Genomic DNA, 25,366 nt, shown 5'->3' with positions numbered 1-25,366 from the left:
AAATAAACTTACTTAACGAGATCATCTCATCTTGCTATTTTGGCGGATCACCATCCCTAAATCAACCAAGGAGACTCTACCTTCTCGTGATTTCATTATAAATGTTAATTATCGGAAAAACACAAGAAATAATACTGTTGCCAATTTTCTGCTTGCGCCATGCAGGCAACACTGAATTTATACTCGTAGGTTGTACCTGTGCCAGTACGCGACAAAAAATTTTGGTGTCAGGTATGTGTGTTACAACAGTTGGGAGAACGTGAGAGAAAATGTATCGGTTGTGTCTCATGGTACTACGGCTAAAAGAAGAGAGCTATACGAATAGTGGCACCCACGAAACATAAGGCCAGAAGAGCCCAGCAGATTGAGCTCCATATTAGTAATGGCACCGAACAAGCAAATGACCAGAGGAGCCACGCAGAACGAATGAGCCACACCATTCCAAAACATCAGAACAGGCACGGCAGCTCGTCAAAATTAACTATAAGGCCCCTTGAGATGGGAACAAAATGTAACTGCACCAATTCATTGAGAAAGTGAACGCCGCCTTTAAGATAGAGACAACTCAAAAATTACAGGAGATGTAATGGCTCAGTTGATTGAGATAATACGACCAGCTGGCCGGAAGTACGAAGTTTTTTTAGAAGAAAACTATTCTAATGAATGTGCAATTGACTTTTACATGTGCAGAGTACTTGAAGCCAGACAACAGTCAGGGGAATCAATATCCTTATGGGGAAACAGGGCAGATGAGAGAGCCAAATCATTCAGGGTTACCGTAATAAAGATGACTGAAAAAGCTTAATTAATGTCGCGATACAATTATTTTACACGCTAGGAAGAGCACATTTCGACTGGGAAATGATAGAATACAGATCACCGTAATTAGCAGAGCGTGAACGTAAGTTGAAATGAAGCAGCCGAGGTACTGCTACAAGAGGAAAGAGCAATGATGTTGTAGCAGTCACCCTTCGGGTCAGGATTTTTAGTGTGTGGGAGTCTAAGAAGGTGAGGTGGTGGCAGTTCAGTGCAGCAGACCAAGCCCGGGGAGCCGGTGAGGGTGGCTGTCATACAGTGTGAGTCGTCAGTTAGACAGCGTTGTCTGGGAACATGTTTATTACTCGTGATGTTACAACGTAGGATGACATCTCCAGCACGGCGCAAGCTGTGCTGAGCAGCATATTCGTGTGCGACAAGGAATGTGGGCGTAGCACTGTGCGCGCTGCGCAGATCAGGATCCAGCAGTGAGCTCTTGCAGGTAGCTGGATCAGGAGTCTACAGGCACAAGCCTACATATAAGAAACAGTGGAACCCACCACGTTATAGTTTGTATGGGGTAGACGATAGTGGTATACGACCGCTGAGGTCGAGAGTGATAAGTTTTTCGTTAGAGGCAACCAAGTTTAGCCAATGTGTGGAATAGGTGTCTCACGTAAGTAAGGATGACAATACGATCGTATGATTAGATTTTCTGTGACAGCGTCATGCCGTAATAGACCTTCGACAATGTGTGATGGAACTTAGTGGGAAAACACTCTAGCTAGGGGAAGCTGTTATCAATAACGTTCTGTCGTGAGAAGCGTCTGTTGTACAAGGTAAACCACGAACAATGTCATTAAAGCTTAATTTGCATGATTGTGTGTCGAGTGCCACAGGAACTCGCTATGGGTGAATCTGGAGCCTGAGTTACTGGTAGCTATGTTGTGTGAAGTGGAACTGCTCGGAGACGGTGAGGTATTAGATGCAGCATATTTTTTTAGAGAAGCGAAGTATCGTACGTGTACAAGAAAGAGCAGAGGTAAGACAGTGAACGTCAGGGAGGTTAAGCTGTTGGAGAGAACGCTAGTGGCAATGGTATAAATACCGGACGAGGAGGAGGATTGCTTCACAGAACGTGTAGGCTATAAAAAGGCACAGGAGGCGATTAAGACTGCGTTTCGTGAAAATGTGAAGCATTTGGAAGGAACAGAGAGGGCGTAGATGGAAGAGCCGTTTTTAGAATTTCAGGACTTGTTCGTTCCGTGACGGCCGTTGCCTGCAACATCGATGATACAGCACAGGATTCCGACTTGGAACGAAGTACTAATGTACCGAAGGCTGTAGACAAAATTACGTGCTCTGCAGACGATTTTAGAAGACTTTTTTAATCAACAGTTGGTCGATGATGTAATATAGCAGAGCAAGAGCTCCAGGTGGGTGGGAATTGTTATTGAACCAAAGAAGTCTACAGACTACGTCAGGAAATATCGATTCTGTTGCAATTACTACCGTTAGAACGGTATACGACAGTGCCTGTCCAATTTGATCACAGAGACGATTGATAATCTTGGACAGTGCTGGTACTTGACGAGTGTGTACCATCTGACGAATTGGAAGATAGCGGAGAAGCACTGGAAGGGAAAGACAGAAGAATCAGGTCGATCAGCATGTCAGAAATTGTGCACAGTGTGTACGGCATGCAGATTTAATTGGGAAATAGGTACTATTTCAGATATTGCCAGATATTGCCAGAAGCGGTTGAACCTTTTAGTTTCATTGGGGTGGATGTATTAGGACCATTCAGCTGAACATCAGCAGGAAACCGTTTTCTGTTCGCCATCATAGATTACTTTTTTCATTATATCAAGACGATGCCAATGTCAGGTCAGCAGGCAGCGACAGTCAGGCAAATGATGGTGAATAGATAGCTACTGATGTTTGAAGCGCCAGAAAAATGTAATAACTGATGAAGGGACGACTTCATGTCAGACCGTTGAAGGAGCTGTGTCAGTTGTTGAAGGAGAGAAATCAAGAAATTTTCCACTTCATGCTCAGTCAAACAGAAGGACAGATCGGGATCATCAGACAATATGATGGATGCTTAGTTATAATGTGATACCCAACCTTGTGCTATATATTTATCTTTTTTGTGGTGAGCACATATAATTCGATGGTGGACAATATCACCAGGTTGTCGCCATTCCAGGTGGTGTATCATAAGGAGGAGTGTTTCCATTCATTATGATTAAGCAGAAATGGAGCAGGAATGGAGAGTTAGTCTCGGAATTTGTGAGAACAGCGAGGGGGGTTGGGAAGAAAGTTCAGCGAGCAAACACCAAGGCACTGGAAATGCAGGAGGAGGCAGTAAAATTGAAGGGGGTTTTACTTCAGTACAAGATGGGAGAGTGAATAATGTTGTCAAGTCTGTATACACCGTAAGTAAAGACAGAGAAGTTTGTGACATGGTGAAAGACTACCCACCTTTTGTTTGTATTGTACTGAACTATATTCGAAAGCTCAAAGCATGCAGTTTACATGAAATGTATTCACAGCTGTTACTTTAGCACGAGGTGAGACAGCGAATAATGTTATCAAATCTCTGTACACCAAAAGGAAAGACAGAGAAGTTTGTGGCACGGTGAAAGACTACCTGTCTTTTGTTTATATTGTATTGAACTGTATTCGAAAGATGAAAGCCTGCAGTTTACATGAAATGTATTCACAGATGTGAATACAGACAACCAACAGCCATACAGTGGAATGACGACAACGAAAATTTGTGCCAGACCAGTACTCGAATCCAGATTTTTCACTTTAACTGAGCAGTCGTCTTAAGTGCTTTGGCTACCCTTGCACGACTCATGGCCGGATCCAGGTTCTCATATGTGGTCGTTCCTGCATCACAACCTGCACTCATACACACATCATGTGATTCTCGTACAGGGGAGAACATTTTAATTGAAAGCCACTAACTGGTATGAGTGGATAAATACGATATTGCAGTGCCTGTGTTGTTAAGAAGTACCACGCAATGTACTTTTGGGCGTGTATTTATTACATAAGGAATGTACAAGTACAGATCGTGATTCCGGAACAATGACAGATGGAAGTTTGGGTCCTGCCATGAGTCATGCACGGATAGCCAAACCGGTTATGGCGTCCAAGTGCGAGACTAGATCGGACACAAATTTTCATTATCGTCCTTCCATTATATCCCTGATAGTTGTCTATATTCACAATTGTGAATACATTTCACGCATTTCATGATGGCAGTAGCTGCTGCAGTGCCTGTTTCTTCTGAGATGCATGTATGTCCGAAGGAACATTACATCCGGCTGGTCCCGGCGGAGGTTCGAGTCCTCCCTCGGGCATGGGTGTGTGTGTTTGTCCTTAGGATAATTTAGGTTAAGTAGTGTGTAAGCTTAGGGACTGATGACCTTAGCAGTTAAGTCCCATACGGTTTCACACACATTTGAACATTACATCGTACTTCTTAACAACACAAGCACCGCAATGTCATAGCGAGCCTACAGTTTGTCGACAATTCATATTGGTCGTTGCCCGACAGTGTGCATTGGAGCTCCTATGTTTGTTCACGACCTTCTGTGATTCAGTGCTTGCTGATAACTGATAGGAGAGTGGCCAAAATATTTATTTATTCGTTATTTTAATTTTGAATTAAACAACATAGCACAATGGATAACGCAAAAGGGAGGAAACAAGCGACCAAAGGAGACAAATGGATGAAACCGCTTGCAGCACAGTCTGACACGATAAATATCAACATTGAATTCGGGTTTAATTACTGTCCCAGTCACTGTTATTCCAGGGGACGAAATCTGTTCAGGACTGAGTTATCAGATGAGGTCACATGACTGGAATTACTGGCATGAACAATCTGAGGATAATTCTTGTCTTTGATACGATTTATCAAGGGACTCTGCCCAAATCTCAAAGGTGAACAAAACATACACAACATACTTCATGTGATGACGGCGCTCAACATCTGCACGTAATCGATCTCATAATTTGCTATGCCTGCGACTGCGAGAAAAATATGTTGCCACCGCGATTGAGGTGCTTCTCATACGTAGCTCTCATACTAATACTACTCACACAATGGTTAATGGCTATTATTTCTCATAATTAGTCACACGAATGGCCTTGGGGTACTGAATAGATTTGGCGGGAACAGTGAATACGTAATCTCAGGGATGGAGCAGATAAAAATTACGACATAAAACATATATAAATCAATGTTATACTGTACCATATTCTTCACACTATCAAACGCTTAACCTAACATGAAATTCGACAAGAATGATCAGCGCTAATTGACTGTGTAGCTAATACCATATGGGAGATTGGAAGTCAATGGCAGAATTGTGTACTCACCAGGTTGGATCATTCTTGATTCATTAGCAAAATTCCACACTGAAACATTTGCAAAACTTATTATGAAATTCCTCAAGAATGATCATCGCTCATCGAGTGTGTAGCCACAGAGTGCGAGTGATGGCGTAATTACGCACTCACCAGGTTGCATCGTTCTTGGATTAACAGAAAAATTGCACAAGCATCACACACAAATCCTGTCCTTAACTGACTTAGGAAGCAGATGGTCCATTGTCCATTCAGTTTTGCTCTCATTGGAGCAGGCCAAGCAAGCCAAAATAAATAAAATCGAATAATTCCACACGCCAGAATGCTTAAATATGCACACTATTCAGTCAATTATGAACCGCAGCTGAAACAAATATATGAAAGTGCCTACTCTTTGGTGTAACGCTGTAACGGTTGCGACCACATGGTTGGCTAGTACACAGTGGGTTAAACCCATATAACAAAGAAAATGCGTTAAATACTCAGCTAAAATGTTACTGAAAATGAATGAACGTAAGTTAAGTTTAATGTAAGGTCAACAAACGTTAAACGTGCTGAAGGTACCCCTGGATTAACTTCATACCGCTGGATTGAAACGAGCACTATGTGTTCGTTATAAATATGAGTCCTAACCACTGAAATTACTTAAAAATAATTACAAAGGACGGTCGCTACATAACACTAACAATTACGGTGCTGAAAAGATCATATTAGTTATTTTAATTACAAAATACATCATCCTCTGAATTTACCATTGAACCTCACGGAGACGTGCACACAGTACGTCCAACCTCTCGGCCCACCGTAAACCGAATGCTGAAAATGGTGGAGCGCTGCCAAAGCGCACTCCTACCAACCCTGTAGATTCTACTGCTGTTCACACCAAGTGTTAGGTTGGCAGCATAACCCAAGTTAAATGTGCATCTCTCCTCTACGGTTGCTCTATCCATCTAAATACAACCAAAACACACACTTATAACGGATTGCAACATAATAGAGATGTGAAAAGGACGTGTATTATAGAATAAATGCATAAACGCAATCGTTTCCATCCCTTCGCCAGAGGCTCTCGGTACCCGAACGAAAATATGAAGATGACCATGATAATGAAGAACATAAGATACGCCGGCCGGAGTGGCCGAGCGGCTCTAGGCGCTACAGTCTGGAACTGCGCGACCGCTACGGTCGCAGGTTCGAATCCTGCCTCGGGCATGGATGTGTGTGATGTCCTTAGGTTAGTTAGGTTTAAGTAGTTCTAAGTTCTAGGGACTGATGACCACAGTAGTTTAGTCCCATAGTGCTCAGAGCCAACATAAGATACCTTGAGGCAGCCAGTTACATCTGAACGCTAATCGTGCCATACAAAGTGATTGAAACAGCATCACGTGGATGTGAAGCTACAGATGTCAAGGAGATAAACAATTATACATGTCGGGCATGTACGACCATTCAGAGGTGAGCCAGAAGCAGTTGCAGGGAGAATGTTAGTGGAACCAAGGAAGAAAGCGAATAGAAAATAGTGGGAGAATGAAGGACAGTTGGACCAGGTCCATACATCTCGTACACCAGATGCGTTACAGTTGAGGAAGCAGCTAGTATGTGTTGTGTTTTTTTATGATTCCTGCGATTTTCGTTATTTGGTTATGTGTGTGTTTTAAAGATAGTTCGGATGATAATGGATAAGTTCACCTATACATGTCATGATAGGAATTATACGTAGTAATTGTATGAAGGATGTTAGCAGGGGCAAGGGTCCCTGTCCTCAGGTTGCCGCTTGATGGAAGCGGAGAAGCAAGGATGCTACTTTCGGCAGCGCTGTACACCTTTGCTTGGGGCAGAACAGTGATACTGCAGAACCATCGACTGGACGTAAGAGTTTTGTTTTCCAGCGAGCAGGACGAGATATTATCTAGCCACAAATGGAAATTAATTCTGAAACTCAATGTGTGGGAGCTAAAGAATGAAATAAGGGGGATGGAGGAAGTTTTTATAGGGTTGCTTCAATTAGCGAGTAGTAAGTGAGTGTTAAGGGGGTATCACAAGAACACAAGAAGTCGCTCTTTGCGTATCTGCGATTGCAGGAGCAGATGTGAGAAGTAATGGAAATAGTGTCGCGTAAGGCGATTAGTGTGAAAAAGTGATTGATAGGGAGGATACTTAAGACAATAATTCGGACAGCAGATGTAAGTTGAACAGGATTGCAGAAGCCACTGGGGAATTGGCAGAAGAGACAAAGGCGACTGTTGAGTGCCATTTCAAGTATATCAAGAACTTGGCGAGCGGTGTGTTGCACAACACACAAATGCTTTGGCAGCTAACTCGAGAGGTAATGGAATATGCCAAAAGATTAACTAACACTCTAAACTGGGATTTAGAAGCAGTGCAATCCCGGATGCAAGTTGTAGGTGCAAGAGTAACATTAATGAGAATGTTGCAGTCACAGTGGGTAGTATTTGGGACGCAAGTGTCGAATTGACGAACTTGTAATCAGCCATCAGACGTTACATGGACAGAGTCTCGTCCTATTGACAGCCAAGCAATATCTGAAGGGATTGAGGAAATTGCCTGGAGATTTACCGCCAGAAATGGAGTTGGTAGTAGAAACTAGAAGCCAGAATCTGCCTTTCTATTACCATGGCGCAACGGTGGAAATAAAAACAGATAATGCATGGTTGTACGTATCGGTGAAAGTACCAGTGGCGGGAAAGCACCTATTTCTCAAATGTTACAGGGTGCACACTTGTCTGGTGAGGCAAGAAATAGGAAGTTTATGCAAATTGAAGAGGATGGGAGGGTTACTAATAACGGGAGATGGGGATGGGCATTAGGCAAAGACTGAAGGTGAATTGAAGTAATGCCAGAGTGAGAAGTCTACAATATATCACACTCGCGAGGTTCAGACAGGAGGAAGTACTTGTGCCACGAAATTTTTCAGGGGCAAAGTAGAGAGTCGTCCATGCCGAAAGGAGGTAGTGGAACCAAAACCATATTTCCAACGAGAAGGGCTACGTTGGATGTATTCAGCATATAACTACGTAACAGCGGTTGCGAGTTCCTATGAGCAAGAGAAGGTCATGGGAGCCAGACGCTTAGGATTAAGAGGGAGAGGATTGTTGATAAGCAGAACTATGCGTGGTATTACGGGGCATACTTTTCATTTACCAGCTACAATGATGGGAGTTATTCTGTTAAATATAACACAATTGCAGCTGTATTGGCAAGAGGAGCCCTTGGAAATGTTACCTGAGGAAAATATCTTCTTGAATAATACCAGTGAACCGAGCCTAGCCCATTCTCTAAGGCGGACGATAGCTGCGAATGAAGGGTGGATCACTGCAGAGCAGTCAATACATCTCATGGGACAGTATCGGGGTGGTAGGCAATGAGTATCTGTGGCCTTGTGTGTCGCAATTCCTAGCGCCATGGTGACTGATTTTGCTCTGCGTAGGTTTTGTTTATCTGTGACAGCAAGACATACAGAAATCTGATCCGTGGGCAATCCATGTTCCAGTCGTCTGCATCCCAAGAGTAAGGGATGGACAGTGAAGAAGACAGGAGATAGCCATAAAATTTTAATATACTAAATGTACATTATCTAAATATGACAGTTTAGTATAAAGGTGGAAGTGGTCATGACGGTGAACTGGTCCTAAGCAAGATCCGATGGGCCAGGTCTTCCTTGTGGAGGAGGATGATGTAGGTGACTACTTAGTTTTAGTAGAACTATTTGTAAGGAGCCTTGCTGTAGCATTGTGTCTAGCCACTGCTGGTCGGTAAGCACAGGAAGAACACTGAGATAAACGGAGGACTTATCTGCTCCTATGAGGACTATATATTTTTGGGTGTGACAGTTTCTAAAGAACAGTTTAATAAAGGAAGAAAGTTCAGCAAAAGATGTTACAGCCCAAACTAGCAAATAAACAAACAAAAGGTATTATAGGCCAAACTAGCAAATAAACAAAATGTTTCGTCTTTTATGATGAGAACAAACTGCAATGCAGGAAAAGAAAATATTGTATGCAGCAATGATCTTTTAAATTGTAGTTTCGTACTGGTAAACGATAATTATTGTATCAGAATTTTTTGGAGAATTAGCATTTTTAGCAATATTTATAAGTACAAGAAACAAATAATTCATACACACATTTATTACTATCAACAAAAATATGATCACATGGCCAATTCTAGCTTTCTAGATAATAGGCTGTAATGCAAGGAAGAGATAAATAAAAAAATTAAATATCGAAATTGCAAGCCTACTGTAAATGATTCATTCATATTCAAAGATACACACTTTCTCAAAGTATTACATGTGCAAATATGATTAATGCAAAAACAGAAATGTAAATTCAGCAAGACAGCGTTTTCCACTCTGGAAGTGTTCTATGATACGCCTCTGGCCGCGCTACACATGTCCAAGCGGAAGTCAACTCCTTTCCGTACCTTATGTAGCAACATTCTGTCAATGGTCATCACAGCAGCGTGGATGCATTCTCTAAGCATTCTTGGCAGTGGGGGTACACAAACACGCTCTTTTATGTAACCCCAAAGAAAGAACTGTCACATGGCGTTAGGCCAGGCAACCTGATGGGACAAGAGAAAAGAACTACATTACCTTCACCACTACTCCCCGTCCAGCGATACGGAAGTTCATCGTTCAGATAGCGACGAACATCGATGGTCCAGTGCGGAGATGCCCCATCTTGTTGGGAGATCAAATTCTCGGAATCAGCTGTCAGTTGTGGAAACCTCTGCCACTGCAAAATAACAAGGTAGAAGGTACCCGTCAGAGTCTTCTCACAAAAGAAAAACGGTCCACACAGCTTCGTCTGAGACACTGTAAGTTAACCATTGGCGCACGTCGTTCATGGACAACAGTTCTCTCTTGAGGATGTTCATTGCCCCAAACTCTCACATTGTGGATTAACATTTGTAAGTAGGCTGTTTAAGTTTTTATATTGGTAACGCCACGTAGCGCTCTGTGTGAAAATGACTGGCTGTGCTGTGTGCAGTCTGTGGCTACTTTGCATTGTTGTCTGCCATTGTAGTGTTGGGTAGTTGGCTGTGAACAGCGCGTAGCGTTGCGCAGTTGGAGGTGAGCCGCCAGCAGTGGTGGATGTGGGGAGAGAGATGGCGGAGTTTTGAAATTTGTAAGACTGGATGTCATGAACTGCTATATATATTATGACTATTAAGGTAAATACATTGTTTGTTCTTTATCAAAATCTTTCATTTGCTAACTATGCCTATCAGTAGTTAGTGCTTTCCGTAGTTTTGTAGGGATTATTGAAAGTCAGATTGTGTTGCGCTAAAAAAATATTGTGTGTCAGTTTAAGCACACTCATGTATAATTTTTCAAAAAGGGGACGTTTCATATGTCGACCATTAGCCGAGGATACCTCACTGGAATCTTCTGATTTTTTTTGTAGTTTGTGTAATTAGTGTAGATTTTGTTTGTTGCTAGCGCGTAATTGTAGAGAGAATCTCCTTTGTAGTTGCAGTCTTTCATTGTTGTACATTAAAACAGGTGTGGCATGCATGTAAATTTGCACCAAGTATTTCGCAGCTGCGCTTGCAATTAACTAGATATTGTTTTCAGTGCTATGTTAATGTGTTCTCTTATTTTTGCTCTTCAAATTGTGTTTTTATGTGTTGTCGTATGAAATATTGTGACAATAATGGCGTGTGAAACACGTAATACTAGGCTCCAAAGTAAACTGAGAAATGACAGTGAAGACGAAAGCAGTGTGTTAGCGCCACCATGTAATGAATTAACTAATGTTCAAAGTAGTAATTTGGTGATTGTGCTTAGGGAAATGGAGCGAGCTGCAAATAATGGTGTAGGCAGTGAAACAATTAGTGAACAGGGAAGCATTATCGATCGATCGGTCGGCAACAGCTCGCCTCAGGATTCCGAAATGACAGGACACAATCTTGCAAATACTGTAGATTCAGGTTTTGCGTCCTCACCGTTTTCTCAAATAAATCAAGACACATTTTCTGCTTTTCAAAACGCGAATATTGCCGGTTCAAATGCACTGCCGAATAGCACTGAGGAACATGTTTCAGGCACCAGTGCACTGTTATTACAGTTAATGCAACAAATGGGACAAAGGCTACAAAAGTTAGACACAACGCTTGAACAAAATCAGAAACAAATGGGACAAAATCTTCAAACGTCAGACACAATGGAACAACACCAGAGACAAACACAGCAACAGTTAGTCACAATGGAACAAAATCTTCAAAAGTTAGACACAGTGGAACAAAATCTTCGGAAGTTAGACACCACACTTGAACATACACGTGAAGATTTAACTACTGAGTTACATAACATTGAATCGAAATCTCAAAAATTCTGTAATGACGTAGAAACACAAATTTGTGAGCATTTCCAGCCTATTTTTTCGCGTCATGAAAATGCATTACAGTATCACGAAGCAGCCATAAAAACTGCAAACTATCGTTCATGAAAATCAAGACACCTTGCAAGCTAAAATTAACTCAGTTGCATCTACCGATATGGTTACGCAGCTTGCAAAAACTCAGGAAAACTTAAAGGACACAGCAGATACGATTTCAACACAAATGGACACTCTGAAACTTGGTTCAGAAAAACACACAGAGAAAATAATTTCACTAACGGATAAAGTAGCCGAACTTTCAGATCAGTTCACTAACTTATCTACAAAGGTAGATGATGATCTGAATGACACAAGACCTGTAGCCTTCACGGACACTGAAGAGTATGAACAAATTAGAAAATTCAAACAAAATCAAAATCAAATCAATACACAGTACAAAAGAGAAATCCAGGAAGTGCAAGATCAGTTGGCACAAGTAATACAAGAATTACATACACTCCTGGAAATTGAAATAAGAACACCGTGAATTCATTGTCCCAGGAAGGGGAAACTTTATTGACACATTCCTGGGGTCAGATACATCACATGATCACACTGACAGAACCACAGGCACATAGGCACAGGCAACAGAGCATGCACAATGTCGGCACTAGTACAGTGTATATCCACCTTTCGCAGCAATGCAGGCTGCTATTCTCCCATGGAGACGATCGTAGAGATGCTGGATGTAGTCCTGTGGAACGGCTTGCCATGCCATTTCCACCTGGCGCCTCAGTTGGACCAGCGTTCGTGCTGGACGTGCAGACCGCGTGAGACGACGCTTCATCCAGTCCCAAACATGCTCAATGGGGGACAGATCCGGAGATCTTGCTGGCCAGGGTAGTTGACTTACACCTTCTAGAGCACGTTGGGTGGCACGGGATACATGCGGACGTGCATTGTCGTCTTGGAACAGCAAGTTCCCTTGCCGGTCTAGGAATGGTAGAACGATGCGTTCGATGACGGTTTGGATGTACCGTGCACTATTCAGTGTCCCCTCGACGATCACCAGTGGTGTACGGCCAGTGTAGGAGATCGCTCCCCACACCATGATGCCGGGTGTTGGCCCTGTGTGCCTCGGTCGTATGCAGTCCTGATTGTGGCGCTCACCTGCACGGCGCCAAACACGCATACGACCATCATTGGCACCAAGGCAGAAGCGACTCTCATCGCTGAAGACGACACGTCTCCATTCGTCCCTCCATTCACGCCTGTCGCGACTCCACTGGTGGCGGGCTGCACGATGTTGGGGCGTGAGCGGAAGACGGCCTAACGGTGTGCGGGACCGTAGCCATGCTTCATGGAGACGGCTGCGAATGGTCCTCGCCGATACCCCAGGAGCAACAGTGTCCCTAATTTGCTGGGAAGTGGCGGTGCGGTCCCCTACGGCACTGCGTAGGATCCTACGGTCTTGGCGTGCATCCGTGCGTCGCTGCGGTCCGGTCCAAGGTCGACGGGCACGTGCACCTTCCGCCGACCACTGGCGACAACATCGATGTACTGTGGAGACCTCACGCCCCACGTGTTGAGCAATTCGGCGGTACGTCCACCCGGCCTCCCGCGTGCCCACTATACGCCCTCGCTCAAAGTCCGTCAACTGCACATACGGTTCACGTCCACGCTGTCGCGGCATGCTACCAGTGTTAAAGACTGCGATGGAGCTCCGTATGCCACGGCAAACTGGCTGACACTGACGGTGGCGGTGCACAAATGCTGCGCAGCTAGCGCCATTCGACGGCCAACACCGCGGTTCCTAGTGTGTCCGCTGTGCCGTGCGTGTGATCATTGCTTGTACAGCCCTCTCGCAGTGTCCGGAGCAAGTATGGTGGGTCTGACACACCGGTGTCAATGTGTTCTTTTTTCCATTTCCAGGAGTGTATTTCAGAGGACACTCGCGCTCCAGTACGGGAAGAGGAACATAGAAATACGGAACAACCACAAAATAACAACACAGGACACTTCGGAAATTATGAAAGAAATTGGCAAGGCGCATTGGATTTTGAGATGGAACCGACGAAACGAAGTAACAACGAGCGATGTGCGACTCGCCGACACGATGACTGACTATAAGCTGTTCATTACTACACGTAAATTCAAAACATTTAAGAATTCTGACAACGACATTCATCCACAAGCATGGCTTCATCAATTCTCTCATTGTTTTCCTCCCAACTGGTCATTGGAGCACAGGTTAGAATTTATGTGTGGCTACTTGGAGAATGAACCAACTGTAAGAATGCGATCGGTCATTCACGATTGCCACAGTGAAGGAGAATTTTATCATGCCTTCCTCTCAGCATATTGGTCTCAAGCTATACAAGACCGAGTAAAACATAGCATCATAATGATGAAACGTTTCGAACAATCTGTATTTTCCAGTCTTATGAAATATTTTGAATACATGTTGCATAAGAATCAGTATCTTTCAACCCCATACAGCCCCTCAGAACTCATCCGCATTTGCTTAATCAAATTGCCTGAACATTTACGACATATTATTTTAGCAGGACGTTGCAAAGACGACATTGAAGCTTTTCAGGGGCTGTTGCAAGAATTGGAAATCGACACTGACATTCGCGGAACACGGAAACAGGAACACAACAATTATAGGTCACATCCGTCACAATTTCGCGATGAAAGAAATAATAACTGGACACGACAAGGCTATTCTCACAACACAAATCGTGACCAAAACAGACACCATCCATATGACAACTGCTGGCAGAATAATAGTTACAGAGAAAGTTCGCTTTTCCATAGTAATGAATGTGACAGAGACAACCATAGAAACATACAATATGGGAACAAAAATAATTATTATCAAGGGAGACAGAATAACTTCAGACGCAACGGTCCACCACGCAGTTACGATTCCGGGAGAAATTCTCCACCACATGACCGACAAACAAGAAACTGTGTCAACTACCGACAAAACGACAGACGTGAATTCCATCGGAACTGGCGAGCTCCATACAGGGCAGGGCCTTCTCGTCAAGGTGAATTTGTGGAAGTTAGGTCTCCTAATCCCAATAACGGCGCGCGCCAACCAAGAGACAGACAATGACTTGCACCGCAGGCAGCCACGTGCGCCGGCTGGCTCAGAGAAAAATAGACGCTAACCTTGAGAAAAATTTTAGCATTCCTTACCGACGTATACCACATGATAATTGCGTTGAAGTTGAAACTCTGTGTACTAGGAAGAGTACAGGTTTACACCAAATTTCACGTGTAAAACCGTTTATTGAAAGATAATCTGTTTTTTAACTTAGTCTTTCCCATAAAACTTTCACTTCACGCTACTAGTACATTTTGTCACACTGAGAAACTGTTAACATGCAACAATGTTTTGATGTTAACTATCCAGTCTGAACCTAGGGAACATTTTTAAACAGAAATTACGAATGCATTGTTATAGTGAACAGACGACACAGTGTTGTTATTTGTACATTCTTGCTTGTTAGTTGCACGATTACGTAACAACTATCAGGCTTACATACTTAGAACATATACTGGTACTGCTAATGAGATTTTAATGCAACATTTTGGTTTATTTGAAAATACATTCTGGATTAAAAGTACTTTCTGAGAGATATCAGATGACACAGTGGTTAGTTTATTTGACAGCTACACGATTATATCACGACGCTACTAATGGGTGACACAATTTATATTATTGCTTTTGCACTGTATCTGTTTTATATCTGCACAGTTTTTCTGTATTATTCTGGAAAGTAAAACATGTTTTAGTAGTAACTTTTGTGGTATAGCTACAATGAGACAGCCTTTTTCGTAGTACAACAATACGTTGCATTATAGTACTTTCTTGATCATGGTAAGGTACGTAATAACTACGATATCTATACGCTAAGCATTTCACTTTCGTTTATGATGAGGTAAGTGCATTGACTTCAGCAGAACTTTGCTTACAGAGGACGATAACTACGACAGTTCCACAGAATTATCTTACAGCAAGACGCACATTTAGCGCTACAGGACACGCATTTGAGTGATTAATTTTGTGCTTAAACCATTTATTTTTCAAGATTTTTGAATTGCAAAGAAAGTTTTCCGTGACACATTTCATTCCATTGCTGTAATCTGTAACACCTGAGGGTATAATTATATTTATCCTCAGGGGGGTACACGCCTACTTTGTGTACCATGTGTGTGGCATGCACAAGGAGGCCTAGCTAATATGGTATTTGCTTATACAACTTTACACATCGATACCATATTTCTCTAACACAGAATTACACAGCTATCTGATCATTTAACTGAGAGAGACAAATATTTATTTTACTACATCGGTGACAGATGTTTACGTAATTACACAGTTGGATAACTTCACACTTGCGAAATTGTATTTTGTCTGTACTTTGTGAACTGTTCATATTTTTTTGGAACCACTGTGATACTATGAGAGCTTTGAATGATGTATTTGGTATAGGATCATGATTTTAAAGTACGTTTGAGGTAGATGACACTATTGAAATGAGCAGAGAATTTTTTTTAGGTTTTGAAATTATTGGAGGAAGCTACGACGATTTTGAGAATTGACTGAGATGTTATGATATTATTACGATGACGATATGTATTATGCTGTTGAGGTACGTTTATGATCAATAAGCTGAGAATCGTACTTTAAAGATTTATGAAATGTGTGTACATGTGTGAATGTATCACAGTGCCGCCGAAAATTTTTTGGACACTGTTATATTTATAGGATTTTGTTTCTACACATTTGTAACGCAAATTCTCGACCTGTGAAATTTTTTTTATATGAGACTGCCACTGTAGCGGAAACTGCTGTCGTAAATATTTTGGTTAGAAAGGTAAGTGACCTTGACGAAATGCGTTTTGGGCGCCCAGCTGAGAGATAGTCGTCTGACAAAAGAAAGCCATTAGGTGGAGAAAAAAAGAGGCCATTATCCTCGCTATTGACATTCCTTTGTAGAAAGCACCGCAAATGCGACACGCTCATTACTTGGAAAGATACTTACATCTGCACACCTGATTATGACAAGCGTCTTTCTATGAGAGTTAAGAGAATTTCTACTAACTGAAATGTCACATGACTATTGAATGATATTTTTATGCTTTGCTTTTCATAGTTGCTTATTTCATTTGATATCTGGTTTCCAGCTGTGTTGCAGCATTGGTTTTATAAAATAAAATGAAATGAATTTGCTAATGTGAAAACTTTCTGTCAACAGATCTATTAAATAATAATTTTATGATCCACGTTCTTCGAAAAAGGAGCACTTGGAAAGGAAAGAACAATAAGAAGAGATTAGTAACAGTTACTGCACACATAATTTTCTTTTCAACTACTTGGTAATATCTTTTGTAGAATTAGTTTTGTGGTGCACCACTTTAATGGCATAGATATTAAGATGTGAATAGACATTTCCCTTATCTGCATTGTTGTTTTTAGTGTACTATTTTTTCTGCTTGAGCTTTGTCATGTTTAGGTATAAGTTATTGCATTTGCTGCTGCTGTGTACCAGGCATAGTGCTACTCAATTTCACTTTGTATTACTCTGTTAAGCCAGTTTTACTACTGATTTATTTTTCTTGTTTGCTGCTCATTGCCTTATATTAGTTGTAATATTGCTGCTTGCTTTGCCTATTTGCATTTTTTTGTCATTGCTGTTTGTGTTAATTGTTTTGTGCTGCTGCATTGCCTCGTCCCTAAGTTTAGCATCTGAGCTCAGTAGATTTAAGTTAGCTTAAGATGGGGTAGGCCATATAAGAGAACAAGTTGTGATGAATTGGAAGAAATGCATTGAGAAGCTATAAGAAAAGGCCAAAAAAAATAATTTTGAAAGAGGATGTGAACAGAATATAGAAAGCATGCGTGGATAGGGTTTTTTTTTTTTTTTTTTTTTTTTTTTTGGTGGAAACAAATGTTGAAATAAGAGGAAAGGTCTACAGAACGAAGTTTTGGGCTGGACTGCAGTACCAAATGTCACACTGAAAACGAACCCTGTCTTTCCTTTTGTATTATTCCGCTATGTGTTTATGTACCCTTGTGTATTTGTCTTTTTCCTGTCTTTGTGTGTTTAACTAATAAGATTTATGCTGTAGAATTTTTCAAACACTATGTTATTTTCTTTGTAAAGATGTTTAGACATTATTTATTCTGTTCTGTTTTAATGCTCATGCGTAAAATTAATGTTTCGAAAACTATTCTCATTATTTTATATATTTACTTATGTCATAATTCCTGTAACACTGATGTATCTGTTTATTTCTATTCTTTTGTAAAGACTGTACTACTACAAATGTTATCTGTATTGTTATGTTCTTTAATTATGTATTTTGTACCTTTGTTATTGTATTCTTATGTTATAAAATTGTAATTGACGCCAGTTCATCATATTATTAACTTTTAAGTTCCATTTCACTGCACACGTTTCTGTTGGTCATAGTATATGGACAATATGTGAGAAGTAGGGACTGTTAGTGTTTGCACGTGTGTTAATAACTCAGCAAGGGACTGGATAACAGCATTGCTGGTCCTAAGGGCAATTCCAAAAACTTTGTGAGTGCACAAGTGGTGGTTATGGACTTGCTATATTGTCCGCAAGACTCTTCGATGGTGATTGTGCACCTGCACAGTCGCAACAGATGGCTGTTGCCGCCTCTACAAGGTCAACAGTGGGTCTGCACCTTTGATGACCCATCAATACCATTATTTCTACAAGGACTGCAGTGGGTCTGCACCTCTGGTGGCCCACCAATACCATAATCTCTACCAGGACTACAGTGAGTCTACTCTGTGATGACCTACCTACCAGTATTCTTCAAATCTTCGACTGACTCTGCTGTGGGTTTGCTCTGTTGTGGCCTATTACCTGTGTGCATGTCAAGAGTCAGCACTGTCTTTCTGTTGGAAGACCAACACTACTTCTTCAAGACTGCATGGAAATCCACTACTTCCGTGTGCATTTTCTTTTACTACTCAGACTTTGAAAAAAACACTGCAATTTTACTGCAATGAATGATCAGGACTGTCTTTGTGGACTGTGAGAAAATTTTACCTTTGACCAACATTGTATCAATAAGTGTGTTCATTTGATTTCTTAGTTATTGTAATTATGAAAAATTTTATCAAATCATTATTGGACACTGCCCAAAACAATTTGTAAAATTTTTTTTGGGGAGCATGGGGGCTATGTAAGTAGGCTGTTTAAGTTTTTATATTGGTAACGCCACGTAGCGCTCTGTGTGAAAATGACTGGCTGTGCTGTGTGCAGTCTGTGGCTACTTTGCATTGTTGTCTGCCATTGTAGTGTTGGGTAGTTGGCTGTGAACAGCGCGTAGCGTTGCGCAGTTGGAGATGAGCCGCCAGCAGTGGTGGATGTGGGGAGAGAGATGGCGGAGTTTTGAAATTTGTAAGACTGGATGTCATGAACTGCTATATATATTATGACTATTAAGGTAAGTACATTGTTTGTTCTCTATCAAAATCTTTCATTTGCTAACTATGCCTATCAGTAGTTAGTGCGTTCTGTAGTTTGAATCTTTTATTTAGTTGGCAGTAGTGGCACTAGTTCGAGTAACGAAGATTTTTGTGAAGTAAGTGATTTGTAAAAGGTATAGGTTAATGTTAGTCAGGGCCATTCTTTTGTAGGGATTATTGAAAATCAGGTTTCGTTGCCCTAAAAAAATATTGTGTGCTAGTTTAAGCACACTCATGTATAATTTTTCAAAAAGGGGACGTTTCACCTTGACAGGTAAATCGGAGGTTGCTTCGTCGCTGGGTACTAGCGCGGAAGCCAAAGGTTCCCTCTCAAGTGCTTCCTGCATTATGATGTAAAACTGAAGGCTCCGACCATAATTTTCCGGTTTTAATTCTAGCATGAGCTGCAGACGGTAAGGTTTGAAATGTGAACGCCGCCGCGAATCTCCTACTCATTTTATTGTGGTATTTCAAGTTCGTGGCTTTTGCGGATCGTTAATTTTGTTACAGGAGTTTACAGTGGAACCAGTGTCCCTAAATTGTCGATATCAACGTACAATGCTCTGTTTGTATGGCGGATCTTTTCCGCAAATCCTTCTGGTGCATACTACACTGTTCTAAAAGATAAATATCTCAAATTTTTCAACACAGATACCTCTTTTCTTGCTTTGTCACCATTCTGTCAAACACTCCACTCGTAACGCCAGCTGTTACGCACCATACAATCTCGGCGAGTTTACGGTTCTATTCATGCATCAATCATATTTGTGTAGCGTGGGTGAGAAGCCCCACTACCCCCTAGTAATGACTCGACTGTGTATTGAGAATTCTCTCTGGCCCACACGATAATATTAATGTCATGTGAGCTACGATAAATCGATCATTCATCTGAAAACATAACCTTGTCACGGTTCACTGCATTTGGAAATTGAGTTAACAAAGCACGGCATCCTACAAAGCACTCATTCCGGTCTGTATCCGATAACTAGTTTACGAATGTCGGTAAAAGAGGTCTGACCTTAAGATCTTTTTCCATGTGATCCCGCATTGTTGACCTCGATATACCAAGATTCGAAACACGTTCACGTGTTTGCTTCGTTCGAGATTGTTCAATCGAAGTAGGGACTCCACCACAAGATTTTTCTGGCGGCTTTATCCTTCCACTCCGTGATCTTTTACCACTACTAAAAGCAAAAGCATATCTGTCCCGAACCAAATGTGTTGCCTTTCGCTGTGGAATCTTATTTACTCTTTCCTGAAAGCTCACATAATCTGTCTGATTGTCGGACTTGTCTGTTGTTCGTTCATTCACACCCTTGTCACTGAATGCTCATCAGTAATGTAAGTATGACCGCTCACTACTGCCTTGGTTACAAATTGAAACTCGTCTGGGGCTGCGAAAACATGTGCACATAAATTCCAACAGTTGATTCCAATAACTGATAAGAAGTAACATAGCTAATAGCTATCAACATGCATAATAACATCTTTACTAAACAGGGGTTGCAGGGGTTCGAGAAGTTCTCACTCAATCTGTACATGGGAAATACAGAATTTTGAAAACGAATCAATGATTTATAGTAGCCCTGTACGTTAACCAATGGAGAAGAAATATCGACAATAATGCGGAAAGATTGGCGACTCTGATTTTATGAGGAGAAGTTGTCGAAAATCTTGACTACAGTGGAAACTTCAACAAGAAATAATAGTTATGGTAGAAAATAATACTTGAAGAAATATGGTTTACGCGAATTGGCCGCATGCTACTTGGCCACTGAGGATGTGGCAATCGAATCACGAGAAAGGATGAGGAGTAGGAGGAGAACAAGACAAAGAAGAAGCGAGAGACGAGGAGGGCATTGGACAAAACAGGTTATGTTAGTTATGGAAGGAAGGTGAACGCATGGAGGTGTTTTGAAAGACGGGGACGTTTCGAAATAAGTGTTCAATAATCGCTTTACCAAACTATTTTAAAAAAGAAATCTTACCATGGCTCCACCAATGATTTTTATGGCCATTTTACTAATTAATTTGTTTCAAAATTATACACTCCTGGAAATGGAAAAAAGAACACATTGACACCGGTGTGTCAGACGCACCATACTTGCTCCGGACACTGCGAGAGGGCTGTACAAGCAATGATCACACGCACGGCACAGCGGACACACCAGGAACCGCGGTGTTGGCCGTCGAATGGCGCTAGCTGCGCAGCATTTGTGCACCGCCGCCGTCAGTGTCAGCCAGTTTGCCGTGGCATACGGAGCTCCATCGCAGTCTTTAACACTGGTAGCATGCCGCGACAGCGTGGACGTGAACCGTATGTGCAGTTGACGGACTTTGAGCGAGGGCGTATAGTGGGCATGCGGGAGGCCGGGTGGACGTACCGCCGAATTGCTCAACACGTGGGGCGTGAGGTCTCCACAGTACATCGATGTTGTCGCCAGTGGTCGGCGGAAGGTGCACGTGCCCGTCGACCTGGGACCGAACCGCAGCGACGCACGGATGCACGCCAAGACCGTAGGATCCTACGCAGTGCCGTAGGGGACCGCACCGCCACTTCCCAGCAAATTAGGGACACTGTTGCTCCTGGGGTATCGGCGAGGACCATTCGCAACCGTCTCCATGAAGCTGGGCTACGGTCCCGCTCACCGTTAGGCCGTCTTCCACTCACGCCCCAACATCGTGCAGCCCGCCTCCAGTGGTGTCGCGACAGGCGTGAATGGAGGGACGAATGGAGACGTGTCGTCTTCAGCGATGAGAGTCGCTTCTGCCTTGGTGCCAATGATGGTCGTATGCGTGTTTGGCGCCGTGCAGGTGAGCGCCACATTCAGGACTGCATACGACCGAGGCACACAGGGCCAACACCCGGCATCATGGTGTGGGGAGCGATCTCCTACACTGGCCGTACACCACTGGTGATCGTCGAGGGGACACTGAATAGTGCACGGTACATCCAAACCGTCATCGAACCCATCGTTCTACCATTCCTAGACCGGCAAGGGAACTTGCTGTTCCAACAGGACAATGCACGTCCGCGTGTATCCCGTGCCACCCAACGTGCTCTAGAAGGTGTAAGTCAACTACCCTGGCCAGCAAGATCTCCGGATCTGTCCCCCATTGAGCATGTTTTGGACTGGATGAAGCGTCGTCTCACGCGGTCTGCACGTCCAGCACGAACGCTGCTCCAACTGAGGCGCCAGGTGGAAATGGCATGGCAAGCCGTTCCACAGGACTACATCCAGCATCTCTACGATCGTCTCCATGGGAGAATAGCAGCCTGCATTGCTGCGAAAGGTGGATATACACTGTACTAGTGCCGACATTGTGCATGCTCTGTTGCCTGTGTCTATGTGCCTGTGGTTCTGTCAGTGTGATCATGTGATGTATCTGACCCCAGGAATGTGTCAATAAAGTTTCCCCTTCCTGGGACAATGAATTCACGGTGTTCTTATTACAATTTTCAGGAGTGTATTTTAATGTCTCGTTTACAGAATGTTGCTGTCTTAATCCGACAAAGAGATGACAAACAATCGACTGGCATTTACTCAGGAACTGATATATGTATAGGGAAACAGAAGGGTCTGAGAGTACGTAGATCAATGAGATTTTCGGACATTTCATACACTATGTGATGAAAAGTATCCGGACACTTTGCTGAAAATGATTTACAAGTTCGAGGCACCCTCCATTGGTAATGCTGGAATTCAGTATGGTGTTGGCCCACCCTTAGCCTTGATGACAACTTCCACTTTCGCAGGCATACGTTCTATCAGGGGCAGGAAGTTTTCTCGGGGAATGGCAGCCCATTTTTCCCGGAGTGCTCCACTGAGGGGAGGTATCGATGTCTGCGGGTGAGGCCTGGCACGAAGTCAGGGTTCCAAAATATCCCAATGGAGTTCTATAGGATCCAGGTCAGGACTCTTTGCAGGCCAGACCATTACAGGGATGTTATTGTCGTGTAACCACTCCGCCAAGGCCGTGCATTATCAACAGGTGTTCAATCGTGTTGAAAGATGCAATCGCCATCCCCGAATTGTTCTTCGATAGTGGGAAGCAAGAAGGAGCTTAAAACATCAATGTAGGTCTGTGATAATGCCGCGCAAAAAAAGGGGTGCAAACCTCCTGCCGGCCGCTGTGGCCGAGCGGTTCTAGCCGCTTCAGTCTGGAACCGCGCGACTGATACGGTCGCAGGTTCGAATCCTGCCTTGGGCATTAATGTGCGTGATGTCCTTAGGTTAGTTAGGTTTAAGTAGTTCTGAGTTCTAGGGGATTGATGACCTCAGAAGTCCCATAGTGCTCAGAGCTATTTCAACTATTTACAAACCTCCTCCACGAAAAACACGACCACAGCATAACACCACCGCCTCCGAATTTCACTTTTAGCACTACAAACGCTGGCAGTTGACGTTCACCGGGCATTCGCCATACCCACACCCTGCCATCGGATCGCCACATTGGGTACCGTGATTCGTCACTCCACACAAGGTTCTTCCACTGTTCAGTCGTCCAATGTTTACCCTCCTTACACCAAGCGAGGCGTCGTTTGGCATTTACCAGCGTGATGTGTGACTTATGAGCAGTCACTCGACTATGAAATCCAAGTTTACTCACCTACCGGTTGACTGTCTTAGCACTTGCAATGGATCCTGATGGAGTTTGGGATTCCTGTGTGATGATCTTGATAGATGTCTGCCTATTACACATTTCGACCTTCTTCAACTGTCGGCGGTCTCTGTCAGTCAACAGCCGAGATTGGCCTGCACGCTTTTGTGCTGTACGTGTATTTTAGGTTTCCACTTCACTATCGCATCGGAAACAGTGGACCTAGGGATGTTTAGGAGTATGGAAATCTCTCTTACAGACATATGACACAAGTGACACCCAATCACCAGACCACGTCGGAAGTCCGTGAGTTACGCGGAGCGCTCCATTCTTCTTTCTCGCGATGTTAAATGACTGGTGAGGTCGCTGATATGTAGTTCCCCGCAGTAGGTGGCAGTACAATGCACGTAATATGAAAAACATATGGTTTTGGGGGTGCCGGGATACTTTTGATCTCATAGTGTATTTTAATGTGTACTGCAGTAGCAGTGGGTTCAGTTCTAGCTACTATTATTTATTTGAACGGAAAGTGCAGGTAACGCTCTTTCAAAAAAGGTTCAAATGGCTCTGAGCACTGTGGGACTTAACATCTGTGGTCATCAGTCCCCTATAACTTAGAACTACTTAATCCTAACTAACCTAAGGACATCACACACATCCATTCCCGAGGCAGGATTCGAACCTGCGACTGTAGCGGTCACGCGGTTCCAGACTGAAGCGCCTAGAACCGCACGGCCACACCGGCCGGCAACGCTCTTTCGCAATATGTTATTTCATTAAGACAACTTCAGAAGCTCTCTAGTGCTACCTCTGTTACTGGCGAACACTTACTCTTATCTGGCTCGTGGAAAATAGGTGTAGTCCTATCTGTAGTTTGTGTGTCGAACCTGTCGTAAGTTTTGTGTCGCCAACGTATGGGTAATATAAACAGCCATTCAGCACGGCTATTTTACAACGGCGTGACGTTAAACTGGGAGCACTTACTGTCACGGTCGTTAAAAGGGAAGCGTCTGTCACGAGTCAGGCTCGGTAGGTCGTCGTAATAGGCCATTAAAAGCTGCAGTCGAGTTCAGACGTAAAGCGAATTGCTGATATCATGCCTTTCGTTACTACCCATTACTCAAACCAGCTGGAGTGAACAACAAAATCGTTTGCATCACATAATGACTTTAGTGAGGCCATTCGTTCGCATTAAAATTATGTTCCGTGAAACTGCGTCGGACGTTCCTACAGTAAGTTTCAGGTCTGAAAGCGAGGAACGCTGGAGAATAACTGATATTATTTCAGGCTTCTGTGCCTCATGTGACCCTAAGCCTCTTTACCACAAACAGCGACTTCCTCAGACTGAGAAATCATCACACCGAAGATTTCGTTTCGGTTATAGAAAAGTGAATATTGCACGTCAAACATTTTAATAGTACAGGAAATGTATTCGCAGTTTCGAATAACAGCCACTTTCGGCTGTACATTGGAATGACGATAGCGAAAATTTGTGCCTGACTGAGACTCGAACCCGTCCTTCCCGCTTTACCCGAGCGTTCGCCTTAACCGCTTCAGACACCTGAGCACTAATTACAGCCAGATCCACCCTTCCATATGTCGTCGTCTATGTGTCACTACCTGCATTCGTAGATTACGTATATTCCCGTCCAGAAAGAACGTATTGGTTGAGACTCGATGGCCTGGTACTGGCGAATAAGTACGAAATAGTAGTGCCTGTGTTATTAAGAAATACAGGATGGTCCACAAGTCC

The sequence above is a fragment of the Schistocerca serialis genome, chromosome 4 (genome assembly GCF_023864345.2).
Source record: "Schistocerca serialis cubense isolate TAMUIC-IGC-003099 chromosome 4, iqSchSeri2.2, whole genome shotgun sequence".
NCBI classification, from domain to species: Eukaryota; Metazoa; Arthropoda; class Insecta; order Orthoptera; family Acrididae; genus Schistocerca; species Schistocerca serialis.
Note: the sequence above shows the minus strand (reverse complement) of the source record.